Source organism: Salvelinus fontinalis, chromosome 24 (assembly GCF_029448725.1).
Source record: "Salvelinus fontinalis isolate EN_2023a chromosome 24, ASM2944872v1, whole genome shotgun sequence".
Lineage (NCBI taxonomy): Eukaryota > Metazoa > Chordata > Actinopteri > Salmoniformes > Salmonidae > Salvelinus > Salvelinus fontinalis.
The window spans coordinates 27,984,989-27,999,795 of NC_074688.1; the positions used below are offsets into that span (position 1 = coordinate 27,984,989).

A 14,807-nucleotide genomic window follows, 5' to 3' on the forward strand; every position below is an offset into this window, starting at 1 on the left:
TATGATTCTCAATCAGAGGCAGGTGTTAGTCATTGTCTCTGATTGGGAACCATATTTAGGTAACCTGTTTTGTGTTGGGTTTTGTGGGTGGTTGTTTTCAGTCTTTGTGTGTCTGCACCAGATAGAACTGTTTCGGTTGTCACTTTTGTTGTTTTGTTTTTTGAGTGTTCACCTTTATTAAAACCAGATGAACAATTACCACGCTGCACATTGGTCCTCCGATCCTTCTAACTTATCCTCCTCAGACGAGGAAAACGACAGCCGTTACAAGTAGTCCAATATATAAAGCATAGGGTGCCATTTGGGACATAACCCAGTAGTCTGGCTCTCTCTTCTCGCTGTTCTTTATTTTAAAGCAGGGCTGTGTCTGTCTGGGCATTCTACATATTCTATTGAAGTCCTTCACACCCGTTATTGTCTGAGAGGGAAAACCGTTCTGTTCTCATAACAATGTCAAACTTGTCATGGAGGTCTACTGTAGCATAGTTTTGGCATGGTCCAAATGCCCCTTTTCTTTTTCAGTGATGTTGTGTAATATTTGTTGATGACAAATATGTTGTTAATGACAAATATATTGCTAATCAATTACATAATTGTGTTTCTGAAACATTGTTTTTACTTCACTATGCCAAAAAGGTCCTTTACCGAATACAGGTGGGTCAGAGTAGCCCAATCAGCTCATCACGTTTGAGATATTTAGAACCCAAAGACATTGTGATGAAATACACTTCTCTTTTACATAGCTTGGTGGCACCAGAGTTCAGAATTCTCCACCTCTCCTCTTTTCTCCTCTGCTCTCTCCGTGGCATCTCTTTAGCACAGCGCTGTCAAACAACATAACCGTACACTTCTTCACTTGTTGAATACATTTGCCCAATCTGAAGGAGCGCCGTCCATAGCAATAGAGAGGTGTCGGGTTTCACTCCGTGCAAGGGGAGGCAGCAGCCGCAGCAGCTTTGCAACTAGACGCTCGAGTAACGGTTAGTGTGGATGCTGTCCCGATGCGGAGAAGTTGATAACGTTCTGACTACAAAATTGAAACCAAAGAAAGGAAACGTTCGCGGAAAAAGTTATTTTGAATTGCCTATCCCTCGTCACCTGACAAGGAGTAGGGTACAGAAGAAATCACAAGAGGAGGTTGCTGGAGGGAAACGCATTTACCATCCAAAGGGATACTTTCTAAAGGATACCGCTTTGTCTTTCTGAAATGGATATAATTTTTTTTTTTTAAACTTTAATTTAGATTTGTACTCTGTCTGTTTTTACTCCACAAGGGATTTGTTTGAAGAAGCGACCGTTAATAGTTTGGTATTTGCTAACAGACGTGCGTGCGCTCAAAGAGGCAGAGAAGAAGCAGATGAATGTAAGTCCTTGTTGCGGTGTTTTACTACTGTCAAATGTCTGTCTCACCTCGCTAGCTGAAGACAACGTGGTAATAATTATACATTATTGAGATACATTTGATACATTGTTGCGATACGTTCATACATTGTTATACATTGCACTAGTTGCATGGACGTTTTATTAGGCTAAAGCTTGAGAGTAAATCTTAGCATGGTTGTCATGTCCAGAATTTATTTATTTATTTACCGTTATTTTACCAGGTAAGTTGACTGAGAACACGTTCTCATTTGCAGCAACGACCTGGGGAATAGTTACAGGGGAGAGGAGGGGGATGAATGAGCCAATTGTAAACTAGAATAGAGACTATTTTCAAGCTTGGAGGCTTTTAAAGCTGAATATTTTGTATTGTTCTTTTTCTTCTTTTTAATACACATTTTTTTAAAACAATTTTGGGTCCAAAGTGCAAAAATAAGTTTTGTAGAATTGACTCCAGGAAATGAGTTTAAACATCTTTATTTGGGGTATTTGACACTGATATGTTATACAGTTATCACATTTACTCTCAATTATATTTTTCACTTAAATTGATATATATTTGAGAAGTCAGCAGGAACTATGGACGGGACAGCTGTCAGTGATGTTTAGGTCTTGTCACATTATGTATAGGCTGATGATTATCCCGACTGGTGAAACTGCTATCGACAGACAGGCAGAACGGTGGAACCGCTGCCTGAATAGTGATTCTCATTCTAACCCAAACCATCTGGCCCTGACAGAGTGCTCTCCTCTCCGCTGTTCTCTAACTCTGTGATTTTGCTTCCCTCTGTGGGGGCAAGCACTTATTTCAGACGGCATAACACTAGGCTACTGCTGCCAACTCTCCACGAGGGGGGAGCTTTAAGTCTTGGATGTAGAATGGAGAAAAAAAATATGCAGATGTGGGCAATTTAACAATAGGTCCTACATTATATTGCATTGTATGCGATAAAAGAGAACACGACGGCAATGTCCCCCTACCGCAGACTGTAGGATCTATAGCTCTAGCTGAGATACTAAACTCTAGCTTATCCTATTTCAACATTTTGAACTTTAAAAAAAACTTTCCAAGCAAAAACGAATTATGTAACAACGAATGACACATCGATAGAACTATATATTTCTAGCTGCCCTTGCTTTGCCAGTTAATATAATTTAGGACATTTTAAAAGAAGTCAAAGAGTCACACAACCACACACCACTAATATGATTATAACAAAAACACATCAAACCTTTAAAGCGATAGGTCATGGTTTCCCGAAATGATTGAGAAAGTAATATTATGTTATAGATTAGAATTCAAATCTGTGGTAGGCTACCCGTCATGGCCCATACTGTTTTAGAGCACATTTTCATTGGCAACGTCACCATAACCAACAGCATCAATCTCAAACAATTAGTTTAATAATACTCTTTCCACCAGTCAAATAATTCACTATGGTGTCACTCCACTGTATTTGGTGTCCTTCCCAAATGGCACCATATTCCCTATATAGTGCATTGCTTTTGACCAGAGCCTACAGGTCTCATCTCATAGGCTCATAGCTCATATTCTCTGACCATAAAGCTCTGGTCTAAAGTAATGCACTAGATATGGGGAATAAGGTACCCTTCCGGACTCAGCCTCTATCTGTTAGTATGCTGGTTTCCATGGTGCTCCAGAGTAATCCTCCTTCTTTATCGTCCTGGAGCACTGTCTGGAAGACCAGTATGCTGACGTTCCTCCCTTTTTTTTCTCTCTCTTTTCCCTCCTTCCCTCTCTCTCTCTCTTCCCTCCTTCCCTCTCTCTCTTCCCTCCTTCCCTCTCTCTCTCTCTTCCCTCCTTCCCTCTCTCTCTTCCCTCCTTCCCTCTCTCTCTCTCTTCCCTCCTTCCCTCTCTTCCCTCCTTCCCTCTCTCTCTTCCCTCCTTCCCTCTCTCTCTCTCCGCCCATTCATCAGTTAAAACACTATGTTGGGGTTTTCCCTTCTGGGTGTCAGTGTTGTGTCAAAGCTCCCTGCAACACGTTTTGTACCTATGTCACATCGTATCCATTTTGAGGGGAGGGCCAAGGCACATTCCTGGTCCTCATCGATAATAATAATAGTTGAGGTAACAATGACAGTCATTAGCCCCCGCTGGAGAGGAATGCCAAATACATCTCCTATCAGTGAAGCTCCATGTGAGATAGATAGCTCATTGTATCATTTGGTGTTTTCTTATAGAAACAGAGGGCATGCCAAAAGTCTGTGCTAGCTCACTGAGCTAAAGCCTACAGGATCTTTGGAGGCATGAGTGCTAGGTGCATCGTCTAAGAGTGCTTTGATGATGGGCCATTCATTTCCTGAATATGATTTTGCAAGCAGCCATTGGTTACATCTGATGTGTTCCAATCACAGGAGACTAAAGCCAAGGAAAGAGTTGTGCTAAAGCCAATCACAGTAGAGTGGCTGGACTGAGGAGAAAAACTGTATACAGTTTACAAAGAAAACAGTGATGGAAATTATGCAGAATTGTTGGATGAAACCGCAGCCGAAATCCTCGGAGGGGCTTTTATGACAATCCAATGATTATGTCATCAGTCAAGTCCCAGAAGATCCATGATGAAGTAATTATTTGACTCTATTTGCAGTGTGCCTGGGGTGATGATGAGGATGAAGGGTTTATAACATACTGTATGGAGGGGAATGAACACAACAGCATACCAGAGCCAAGACTTTCTGATTGATTTCCTGGTTGTTGTTTTTTACAGCCGTAACAGAGAAGTATATATCAACATCGTATCAAGGCTAACTACAGTAATAACAGAAGTATGCAGCTACATTGTACATCGAAAGTGTCCAGCTCAGTCTTTGATGGTCATATCTACTTTCTCTAGTCTTGGTCTGACATAGCAAAGCCAATCATTGATGGATGTTCTGGTTGTTTTTGTCAGGATTGTTGTAACAACACAGCCAGAAAACGTTCCTCTAAGACTGACCAGGCAGGCCCTAGACTGCATCCCAAATGGCACATACTGTAGGTCCCGGTCAAATGTAATGTACTAGATAGGGAATGGGTGCTATTTGTGACGCAGACCTTGTCTTGGCTCCTGGTATGGTTTGTCATAGTTTTACTGGCCCCTGGTACAGCAGAGCATGTTTCCCCCAAGACAGAGAGTCGTGGAGCATCTGCTCAGTAGACGAGTTGGCCAGTGGAGCCTTCGAGCCAGTGGAGCCTTTGTGTCTCTGGACTGGCTTTCCCATCATGGACCAGGGTTGAGGGGTGTGTACAGTACACACACAAACACACGCACGCTAATGGTTTCAGGAGACTCTACCTACCTACAGTACCTACAGCTAGGTGTTTATAGGCCCATCATCGTCAGTGTTTCAGACACTTAGATTGAAGTTAAGATTAGACAATGATTTCACAAGGCATGATCTGCTTAGCATGTGTCTGTTATGATAGTATGACGCCAAACGTCTGTTAGTATGAACTATGAATGGTTGGTGTTAAGTTCATCTTTAGAACATCTACCTCTCTCAACATCAGCAAAACAAAGGAGTTGATGTTGACTTCAGGAAGCAGAGGAGGTAACATGCTCTGATTCACATCAATGGGACTGCAGTAGAGAGAGTCACGAGTTTTAAGTTCCTCTGTGACTTGTCATGGACCAACAACACCATCACCATCTTATCAAGAGAGTGCAAAGCATCTCTGCTTCCTAAAGTGGCTGAAGAAATTTGGCATGCTCCCTGGGTCCAGCGACAGTGTCCTGACCGGTTGTATCACGGCCCGGTACGGGAATTTCTCCCTCCATGACCTCAAGGCCCTCCAGCAGGTGGTGAAGACGGCCCAGTACATCACTGGGACTGTGCTCCCACCCATCCAGAAAATCTACTTGAAACGGTGCCTGAGGAAGACCCACAGCATCAACAAGGAATCCACACACCCCAGCCACGAGCTGTTCACTCCCTTACTGTTGGGCAGACTGTATCGGATCATGAGGTCTGATACCAACAGGCTCAGAGACAGTTTCAATCTACCATCCATCAGACTGCTGAACACTTGAACTGGACTGACCACCTGCTCTGATTCTCCACACCTTAGCACATATGCACTCACTCATGCACACACCTACACAGACATACACACACAGACACATACACTCATGCACATACACACCCACACAGGCATACACAAACAGACACATACACTCATGCACACACCTACACAGACATACACACACAGACACATACACTCATGCACACACACACACACACCCACACAGACATACACACACAGACACATACACACACAGACACATACACTCATGCACACACACACACACCCCCACACAGACATACACACACAGACACATACACTCATGCACACACACACACCCCCACACAGTCATACACACACAGACACATATACACACAGACACATACACTCATGCACACACACACCCCCACACAGACACATACACACGCAGACACATACACTCATGCACACACACACACCCCCACACAGACACATACACACACAGACACATACAATCATGCTACACACATTACAACTGCTGCTACCAGACTATTATTATACTGCTTAGTTATTACACTGGCCTCCATCCCCCCTTCCCCCAAACACTTGTAAATATTGGACTATACATTGTGTATTATACTTATACTAAAATGTTTATTCTATTCTACTGAGCCATTTACTTTATGTTTGTATTCTTATATTTTATTGTTTATTGTTGTTGCATTGTCAAAAGGAACCTGCAAGTAAGCATTTCATTGGACGGCGTATACCATGTGTATACTGTACATATGACTAATACAACTTGAAACTGAAACTGAGAAGATGGTAGAAGATAAATAACAGACCTATCTAAGATGTCACAACAGATAACTTCGGTCAGTTGCATTGATCATCAGTTAGTATGACACAGTCTATTACTGTAGTATAAATTGCACAGTTTATATTTGATGACGAGATTAGTTCATCTTGTGATTGTGTTAACTAGGGATAATAACAGACCTATATTTTGACACAACAGATAACTGTAGTAATTGCTAGTTGCAGTTGAAGTGATACATATATTACCATTCAAAAGTTTGGGGTCACTTAGAAATGTCCTTGTTTTTGAAAGAAAAGCACATTTTATGTCCATTAAAATAACATAAAATTGTTCAGAAATACAGTGTAGACATTGTTAATGTTGTAAATGACTATTGTAGCTGGAAAAGCATCCTGGAGTTGCCTCTTCACTGTTGACGTTGAGACTGGTGTTTTGCGGGTACTATTTAATGAAGCTGCCAGTTGAGGACTTGTGAGGCGTCTGTTTCTAAAACTAGACACTCTAATGTACTTGTCCTCTTGCTCAGTTGTGCACCGGGGCCTCCCAATACTCTTTCTATTCTGGTTAGGGCCTGTTTGCGCTGTTCTGTGAAGGGAGTAGTACACAGCGTTGTACGAGATCTTCAGTTTCTTGGCAATTTCCCTCATGGAATAACCTTAATTTCTCAGAACAAGAATAGACTGACGAGTTTCAGAAAAAAGTTCTTTGTTTCTGGCAATTTTGAGCCTGTAATCGAACCCAGAAATGATTATGCTCCAGATACTCAATTAGTCAAAAGAAGGCCAGTTTTATTGCTTCTTTAATCAGGACAACAGTTTTCAGCTGTGCTAACATAATTGCAAAAGGGTTTTCTAATGATCAATTAGCCTTTTAAAATGATAAACTTGGATTAGCTAACACAACGTGCCATTGTAACACAGGAGTGATGGTTGCTGATAATGGGGCTCTGTACGCCTATGTAAATATTCCACAAAAAATCTGCCGTTTCCAGCTACAATAGTCATTTACAAAATAGCCTCCAATACCCTACTCAATAAATTGGATGCAGTCTATCACAGTGCCATCCGTTTTGTCACCAAAGCCCCATATACTACCCACCACTGCGACCTGTATGCTCTCGTTGGCTGTCCCTCGCTTCATATTCGTCGCCAAACCCACTGGCTCCAGGTCATCCACAAGACCCTGCTAGGTAAAGTCCCCCCTTATCTCAGCTCACCATAGCAGCACCCATCTGTATCACGCGCTCCAGCAGGTATATCTCTCTGGTCACCCCCAAAACCAATTCTTCCTTTGGCCGCCTCTCCTTCCAGTTCTCTGCTGCCAATGACTGGAACGAACTACAAAAATCTCTGAAACTGGAAACACTTATCTCCCTCACTAGCTTTAAGCACCAGCTGTCAGAGCAGCTCACAGATTACTGCACCTGTACATAGCCCTTCTATAATTTAGCTCAAACAACTACCTCTCCCCCTACTGTATTTATTTATTTATTTTGCTCCTTTACACCCCATTATTTCTATCTCTACTTTGCACATTTTTCCACTGCAAGTCTACCATTCCAGTGTTTTACTTGCTATATTGTATTTACTTCGCCACCACGGCCATTTTGTTGTTGTTGTTGCCTTTACCTCCCTCATCTCACCTCATTTGCTCACATTGTATATAGACTTATTTTTCTACTGTATTATTGACTGTATGTTTGTCTTACTCCATGTGTAACTCTGTGTTGTTGTATGTGTCGAACTGCTTTGCTTTATCTTGGCCAGGTCGCAATTGTAAATGAGAACTTGTTCTCAACTTACCTACCTGGTTAAATAAAGGTGAAATAAAAAAATAAACAAAAAATAAATAATTTACAACATTAACAATGTCTACACTGTATTTCTGATCAAATTGATGTTATTTTGATGAACAAAAAAAGTGGCTTTTCTTTCAAAAACAAGGACATTTCTAAGTGACCCCAAACTTTTGAACAGTAGTGTAGGTAGTCAATTTATGTGAAGTCTAAAGCAAGCTTGCTACTAACGGCACAGTAGGCCTTGTAGGGTTGACATGTGAGTCATTCATCTGAAAACAAAACCATAGAAGTTGACCTCTACTCTCAGCTGTTACTGTATGTGGTCAGGAGCCAGCCTCCATCTCTTCTTTCTGATAACTGTGCCCATGTGTTTCTAATGATGTAACCCCCCTAATACAGCCACGCCCACAGCAATATCAAATCTGATAGGATCATGTTCAAAGGCCTGAAGAGGAGCGCATGTTTTTCTCTGTTCGCTCGCACAGCGTCCTACACAAACACCCTAACCAACAAATACCGTAGGGAGGACCGTCTGATTCTGTCTCCGTTCATGTGGGAAAGAGATGATCTTGCTTTTCCTGGACGTGTGTGTGTGTGTGTGTGTGTGTGTGTGTGTGTGTGTGTGTGTGTGTGTGTGTGTGTGTGTGTGTGTGTGTGTGTGTGTGTGTGTGTGTGTGTGTGTGTGTGTGTTTGTGTGTGTGTGGTGTGTGTGTCTGTGTGTGTGAGTGAGTGTGTGTGCGTGTGTGTGCGTGTGTGTGTGGTGTGGGAATGTGCGTGTGAACGGAGGCGCCGTGTGTTTTTCCAATTCTCTGTGCGTTTGTTATGGCCAGGGGAGGGAGTGCATGGACAGCCAGGGAACACACAGTGCTCACATCAGAGCTCTGTGATGGGGATGGCTTCGTCTGGCCCCTTGACCTACCCCTTCCCTGGCCCCTTGTCCTTCCCCCTACTTGGCCCCTTGACCTGCCCCTTCCCCTGGCCCCTTGACCTGCCCCTTAACCTGCCCCTTTCCCTGGCCGCTTGACCTGCCATTTTCCCTGGCCCCTTGACCTGCCCCTTTCCCTGTCCCCTTAACCTGGCCCCTTGACCTGCCCCTTTCCCTGGCCCCTTAACCTGGCCCCTTGACCTGCCCCTTCCCCTGGCCCCTTGACCTGCCCCTTTCCCTTGCCCCTTAACCTGGTCACTTGACCTGCCCCTTTCCCTGGCCCCTTAACCTGGCCCATTCACCTGCCCCTTCCCCTGGCCCCTTGACCTGCCCCTTTCCCTTTCCCCCTAACCTGGCCCATTGACCTGCCCCTTTCCCTGGCCCCTTAACCTGGCCCCTTAACCTGCCCCTTTCCCTTGCCCCTTGACTTGCCCCTTTCCCTGGCCCCTTGACCTGCCCCTGTGGAAGCACTTTGTCTGCTGCCCAAATTGCACCCTATTTGTTTTATACTAGTGCACTACTTTTGGTCAGAAATAGTGCACTATAAAGGGAATAGGGTGTCATTTGGGACACATCCCTGACTCTCTGGTCTCCATTGCCACAGTATACAGAAATGTGGCATCTTCGAATGTGGCTCCAGACAGCTCTGTTTCAGCCGGGCCTCAATATACAGTATTCAGAGTGTTTGTGTAGTTTTACTTCATGCATGTCATGTTAATATCTATTCAGTCCGGATTAACAATTCACTCTGTGGTTTCCATTGTGGAGAGACTCTGGCGCCCCAATTTGCCCCATGCTCCCCTCCCAGCCAAACACTCGGCTCTTCAAGGCTCATAAGTTTTATTGGAATTAGCTGGTGTCTTGACATGGAATTTGAAGATCATTTTCAGGATTTGTGATCATACAGTCCTGGCTGGTGACTAGCTTTGATTATTCTGTGTCGGCATCCCAAATGGCACCCTATTGCATATATTGTATCCCAAATGGCACCCTATTGCCTAGTGTATATGGTGCACTACTTTGACCAGAGCCCAATCAGCCCTAGTCAAAGTGTAGGGAATAGGGTGCCATTTGGAACATTGCCTGAGTGTCAAAGCTACACTGAGTTTAGACCTTCTGATAAAGCACGGTTCAGAAACAGACCTGTACTTAGTTGGAACAAAGTGTTTTGAAGAGATACGAGGATAATCGGGGGAATGTCTTTGGACTTGTGCTTTGTCTAGCTTTACTTTTGTTTAACGGAAATATCTCTTATCAAACATCTGTTATGATGAGGTTCGAGTTTTTCCAAGATTAAAGGAAGTTAAATAAGATTAAGATTTACAAGATTAAATTAAGTTCTTATGAGTCTCATTGAGAATTTTATTCCCAAGCACTGCTTTACTTCTGCTAAATATTTCACTTTCTTCCTCTCTCCTATGAATTATTCACCAAACCCTGAACAAATATTGTATTTACAGAGATAAGCCTGTATCATATCTCAGTTATCTCTGTTATGTGATTGCAGCATTGAGAGGCTTGATCAGTAATAATTGCATGTTCTTACACTTGGAAGAATTGGACGCCTCTCAAGTCGTTGTCTGTTCGCACATTCTTACACTGACACCCCAAAACACACACGATCGCGCACCCACGCACACACCCCTACCTATATTTACAGTACTGTACATAGCTACCTCAATTACCTTGCACCCCTGCACATCGACTCAGTACTGTTTTTTTACTCTTTATTTTTATTCGGTATTCACTGTGTATTTATTCCTCGTGTCACTATTCAAATGTTTTATTTAAATGTTTATCTTATCTTTAACTCTTCATTGTTTGAAAAGTAAGTAAGCATTTCACTGTTAGTCTATACCTAAAATTTGATTTGAAATAGCACCCTGTTCCCTAAATAGTGTACTACTTTTGATCAGGGCACGTAAGGTTCCCCATAGGGCTCTTGTCAAAAGTAGTGCACTATTTAGAGAATAGGATGCCATGTGGTACACAATCGTGGTTCAGGAGATGAAACAGGCTGGTAGTAGATGGACCATCTGGGATTGTTTCATCTGTGGGCAGCGCTGCTGTTCACTCTGTTTGACAGTGGCCTTTATTTCAGATTGTTTAGCTCTGAACTCTGGCACCCTTCTGTGACGTGGAGGCTCCGGCTAATGGAGGACGGCAGCAGCGTTTGTTTAGACAGATTATGTGTCTCAGATCTGCTTCCCAAATATCACCTTATTCCCTATTTAGTGCACTACTTTTGACCAGGGCTCGTCAAAAGTAGTGCTCTATGTAGAGAATAGGGTGCTATTTGGGACGCACACAGAATGTGACCCTCTCCCACAGTAAAGACTCATTCTGCTTTCAGCGATGTGAAATCAATTGGTGCAAACAGGTTAATAACACTTAAAGGTTATTTAAAAAACCTGCTTTTATTTGAAAAATGAGGCATGTTTTCCATTCACAGTGCAGTCCAGAGCGTATATTGCGGCAGTTAACAAAGTAGCCGTGTCCATATTTTCTTTAGCCTTGAACTGGGCCATTTTCTATAATTAGGGGCCACATGTGCTCTGTGTGTGTGTGTGTGTGTGTGTGTGTGTGTGTGTGTGTGTGTGTGTGTGCGTGCGTGCGTGCGTGCGTGCGTGCGTGCGTGTGTGCGTGTGTGTGTCTGTGCATGCGCTCGGTAAGTGTGTTGCTCTGCTGTGAGATTAGACAGCAACAGTTGAGGATCACCTGCAAAAATAGGTGGTCATTATTTAACAGTACAGCTAATGTTCAAGACTGAATCAAGATACAAAATACATTGTTTATGAAAAATAGTAGACAAAAATACTTGGTTGAAAAACAATAAACCTAGTTGGCCAAAATAGTAATATTATCTTGAGGACAAAGGCTATGCCCACGAAATCACATATCTGAGTATAATATGTCAGAGCTATAGTAACAGCAAGGTCTGAACAGCTAACTTCCTACAATTCTACACATTTTGCCATGGGGCAAAGACAAACATTTGCAATTGTATAACTAATCATACTATTCCACACATTTTGCCATGAGGCTGAGAGAAAATGTTGCTGTTTTTAAGCTAATTTCCTGCATTTCTACACATTATTGCCATGGGGCAGAGAGAAAAATGTACAGTTTTACAGCTACTCTCATGCTATTCTAGGGGCAGTAGGTAGCCTAGTGGTTAGATTGTTGGGCTTGTAACTGAAAGGTTGCTAGATCAAATACCCAAGCTGACATGGTAAAAATCTGTTGTTCTGCCTCTGGACAAGGCAGTTAACCCACTGTTCCTAGGCCGTCACTGTAAATAAGAATTTGTTCTTAACTGACTAACCTGGTTAAAAATATTACATTCTGAGAAGAAATCCAAGTGTTACCTAAAATGCAGTTTCCATAGATAGAGGACTCACCTTTATATCTGTGCCATTATAGCATCTGTGACAGCATTGGCAGCGCCATTGATGCTACGACCCATAGGAATCCCCACCCTGTTGACTACCTTAAAATGGCGCCGACCATGCTAAAATTGCTTTTAGGCCACTAGAGGACTCTATCATTCTCTATGGCAGCCTCCTTGATTGAGGAGACTGAGCATCCTAAAAGGACCTGCCCTATCCTCTCTTTTAAACACATGCATCACCTACACAGGTACATTCTCAATAACAGTGATTAACACACTTGCAATGGCAATAGTATGGCACTCGTTTTACATAATAATGGGCAACAATTAGCATGTCAAATAATGACATAACACTAGAATTTACAATAAACAATGAAAACACCCCGAAACGGGAGAAACCAACTAATGAGCAGGGTTGGGTAGGTTACTTTCTAAATGTAATCTGTTGCAGTTACTAGTTACCTGTCCAAAATTGTAATCAGCAATGCAATTTTTGGATGACCTAAAATCTGTAACGTAATCTGATTACATTCGATTACTTTTAGATTAATTTCCCCTTAAGAGTCATTAGAAGACACAAAAAATGTATGTTACCAATTGAATGACATCTATTGCAGGATAAATCAATGTTAAAGTTTACATAGCTGGCCATATACCGATGTAAAATGTTACTTTATGAGTTGGTTATGTAGGCTTCTTCTAACCCATCGCTTTCTACTACATATAATAATATGATTAAATTATATCTTTACATTAAAAACCAAAGTCTATCAGAATTCCAGTCATTCCGATAAATGTTATACCCCTTGATCTTCAAGAATAGGACTTGGAAATATGGAAGTATAGATTAATTATTTTACCTGAGTATAACCCCGAAACTAAGGACTTATTAGCCAGCCCAAATGTCTGGTTTATGATTTTGTTGTCATGGAGGACTGATTGGGCTCATTGATTCGAGTTGAAAATAATGGTCTCTGACTTGTGGTCAGACTCGCTCAGGCGTCTGTCAATGCTCTCATTGAGAAAACAGAGGAGTGTCAAATGTTTTTTTCACCAACATCTGAATTTAAAAGTAACCCTCGAAGTAATCATCTATTTTTTCAAAAGTATCTGTAATCTGATTGCAATATTTTGGCTGGTAACGTAATGGATTCCAGTTACCATTTTTTTGTAATCCGTTACTCCCCAACCCTGCTAACGAGAGTGGCACAACCTAAAGCTGTAGGAAACCAGTTCAGCGGCCATGGTGAGTAGGCCTAGAGAAGTTGGTGATACCAAATACAATAAATACAAACACTAAACATTTCTAAATAAATAAAATGAAAACCAGACTCTTGCTTTTGTGTTATTATATAATACAAAGCATAATGTTTGAATGAATATCAGGTTAGGAAATGTTTGTAGGCCACCAACAAATCTGAACATTTGTGCGGGGAAACTGAAGGGAAACGTCCCCACCTGGGAATAGCTCTCAGGCACATCATCACACTCGTTAAGTAATACCCAGTGATATACATTACTACATCAGAGGTAACATTTTATAAAGTTTGGAGTAGCTAAGTGTTGTTGGTGTAAGATAAAAGGCTCTAGCTAGAGGTTGATGAATCTAGGCTTTTATTTCTGCATGGTGCTTGATGCGGCCTCCAACTACTTCCTGCTCGGGATTCTGTGGGTGATTTGATTAGAGTAGGCCCAATTCCTCCAGAGTAAACACCTCCTGTGAACTCAGAGAGTGGTTCTGTTTAGCATATATGCCTACTAAGACCCAGAGACTATAGTAAAGCAGGAACCAGAAAAGTAAAGCTCTGTTAGAGAGAAAAACAGTGCGTGTTCCAAATGACACACCTATTCCCTACATAGTACACTACTTTTGACCGGAGTCCTATGCACTATATTGGGAATAGGTCTGGTCAAAAGTAGTGCAGAGTATAGGGAATATAGTGCTAATACGTAGCCAGGACCTGCTGACACGCTTGGCTCAGTTGAGGGGATTTAAAGGGACCTGGGTTAAAACAAGCCCGACCATGTAAAACTGTAAACAAACGGAAACCATCGCCAGCAGCATACCACCCTGCATACCACTGCTGGCTTGCTTCTGAAGCTAAGCAGGGTTGGTCCTGGTCAGTCCCTGGATGGGAGACCAGATGCTGCTGGAAGTGGTGTTGGAGGGCCAGTAGGAGGCACTCTTTCCTCTGGTCTAAAAAAAATATCCCAATGCCCCAGGGCAGTGATTGGGGACACTGTCCTGTATAGGGTGCCGTCTTTCGGATGGGACGTTAAACGGGTGTCCTGACTCTCTGAGGTCATTAAAGATCCCATGGCACTTATCGTAAGAGTAGGGGTGTTAACCCCGGTGTCCTGGCTAAATTCCCAATCTGGCCCTCAAACCATCATGGTCACCTAATAATCCCCAGTTTACAATTGGCTCATTCATCCCCCTCCTCTCCCCTGTAACTATTCCCCAGGTCGTTGCTGCAAATGAGAACGTGT

General features: G+C 42.5%; 1 protein-coding gene across 2 annotated transcripts in view; it reads left to right on the plus strand.

Moving 5' to 3' along the window:
* The first annotated feature begins 789 nt into the window (after window positions 1-789).
* The window catches only part of LOC129822225 (protocadherin-16-like), a 195,660-nt gene continuing 181,642 nt past the window's right edge, over window positions 790-14,807 (plus strand). For both annotated transcript variants that reach the window (XM_055880312.1, XM_055880313.1), the window contains exon 1: window positions 790-1,363. The gene's annotated coding sequence lies outside the window, so the exon portion shown is untranslated. The remainder of the gene's footprint in view (window positions 1,364-14,807) is intronic.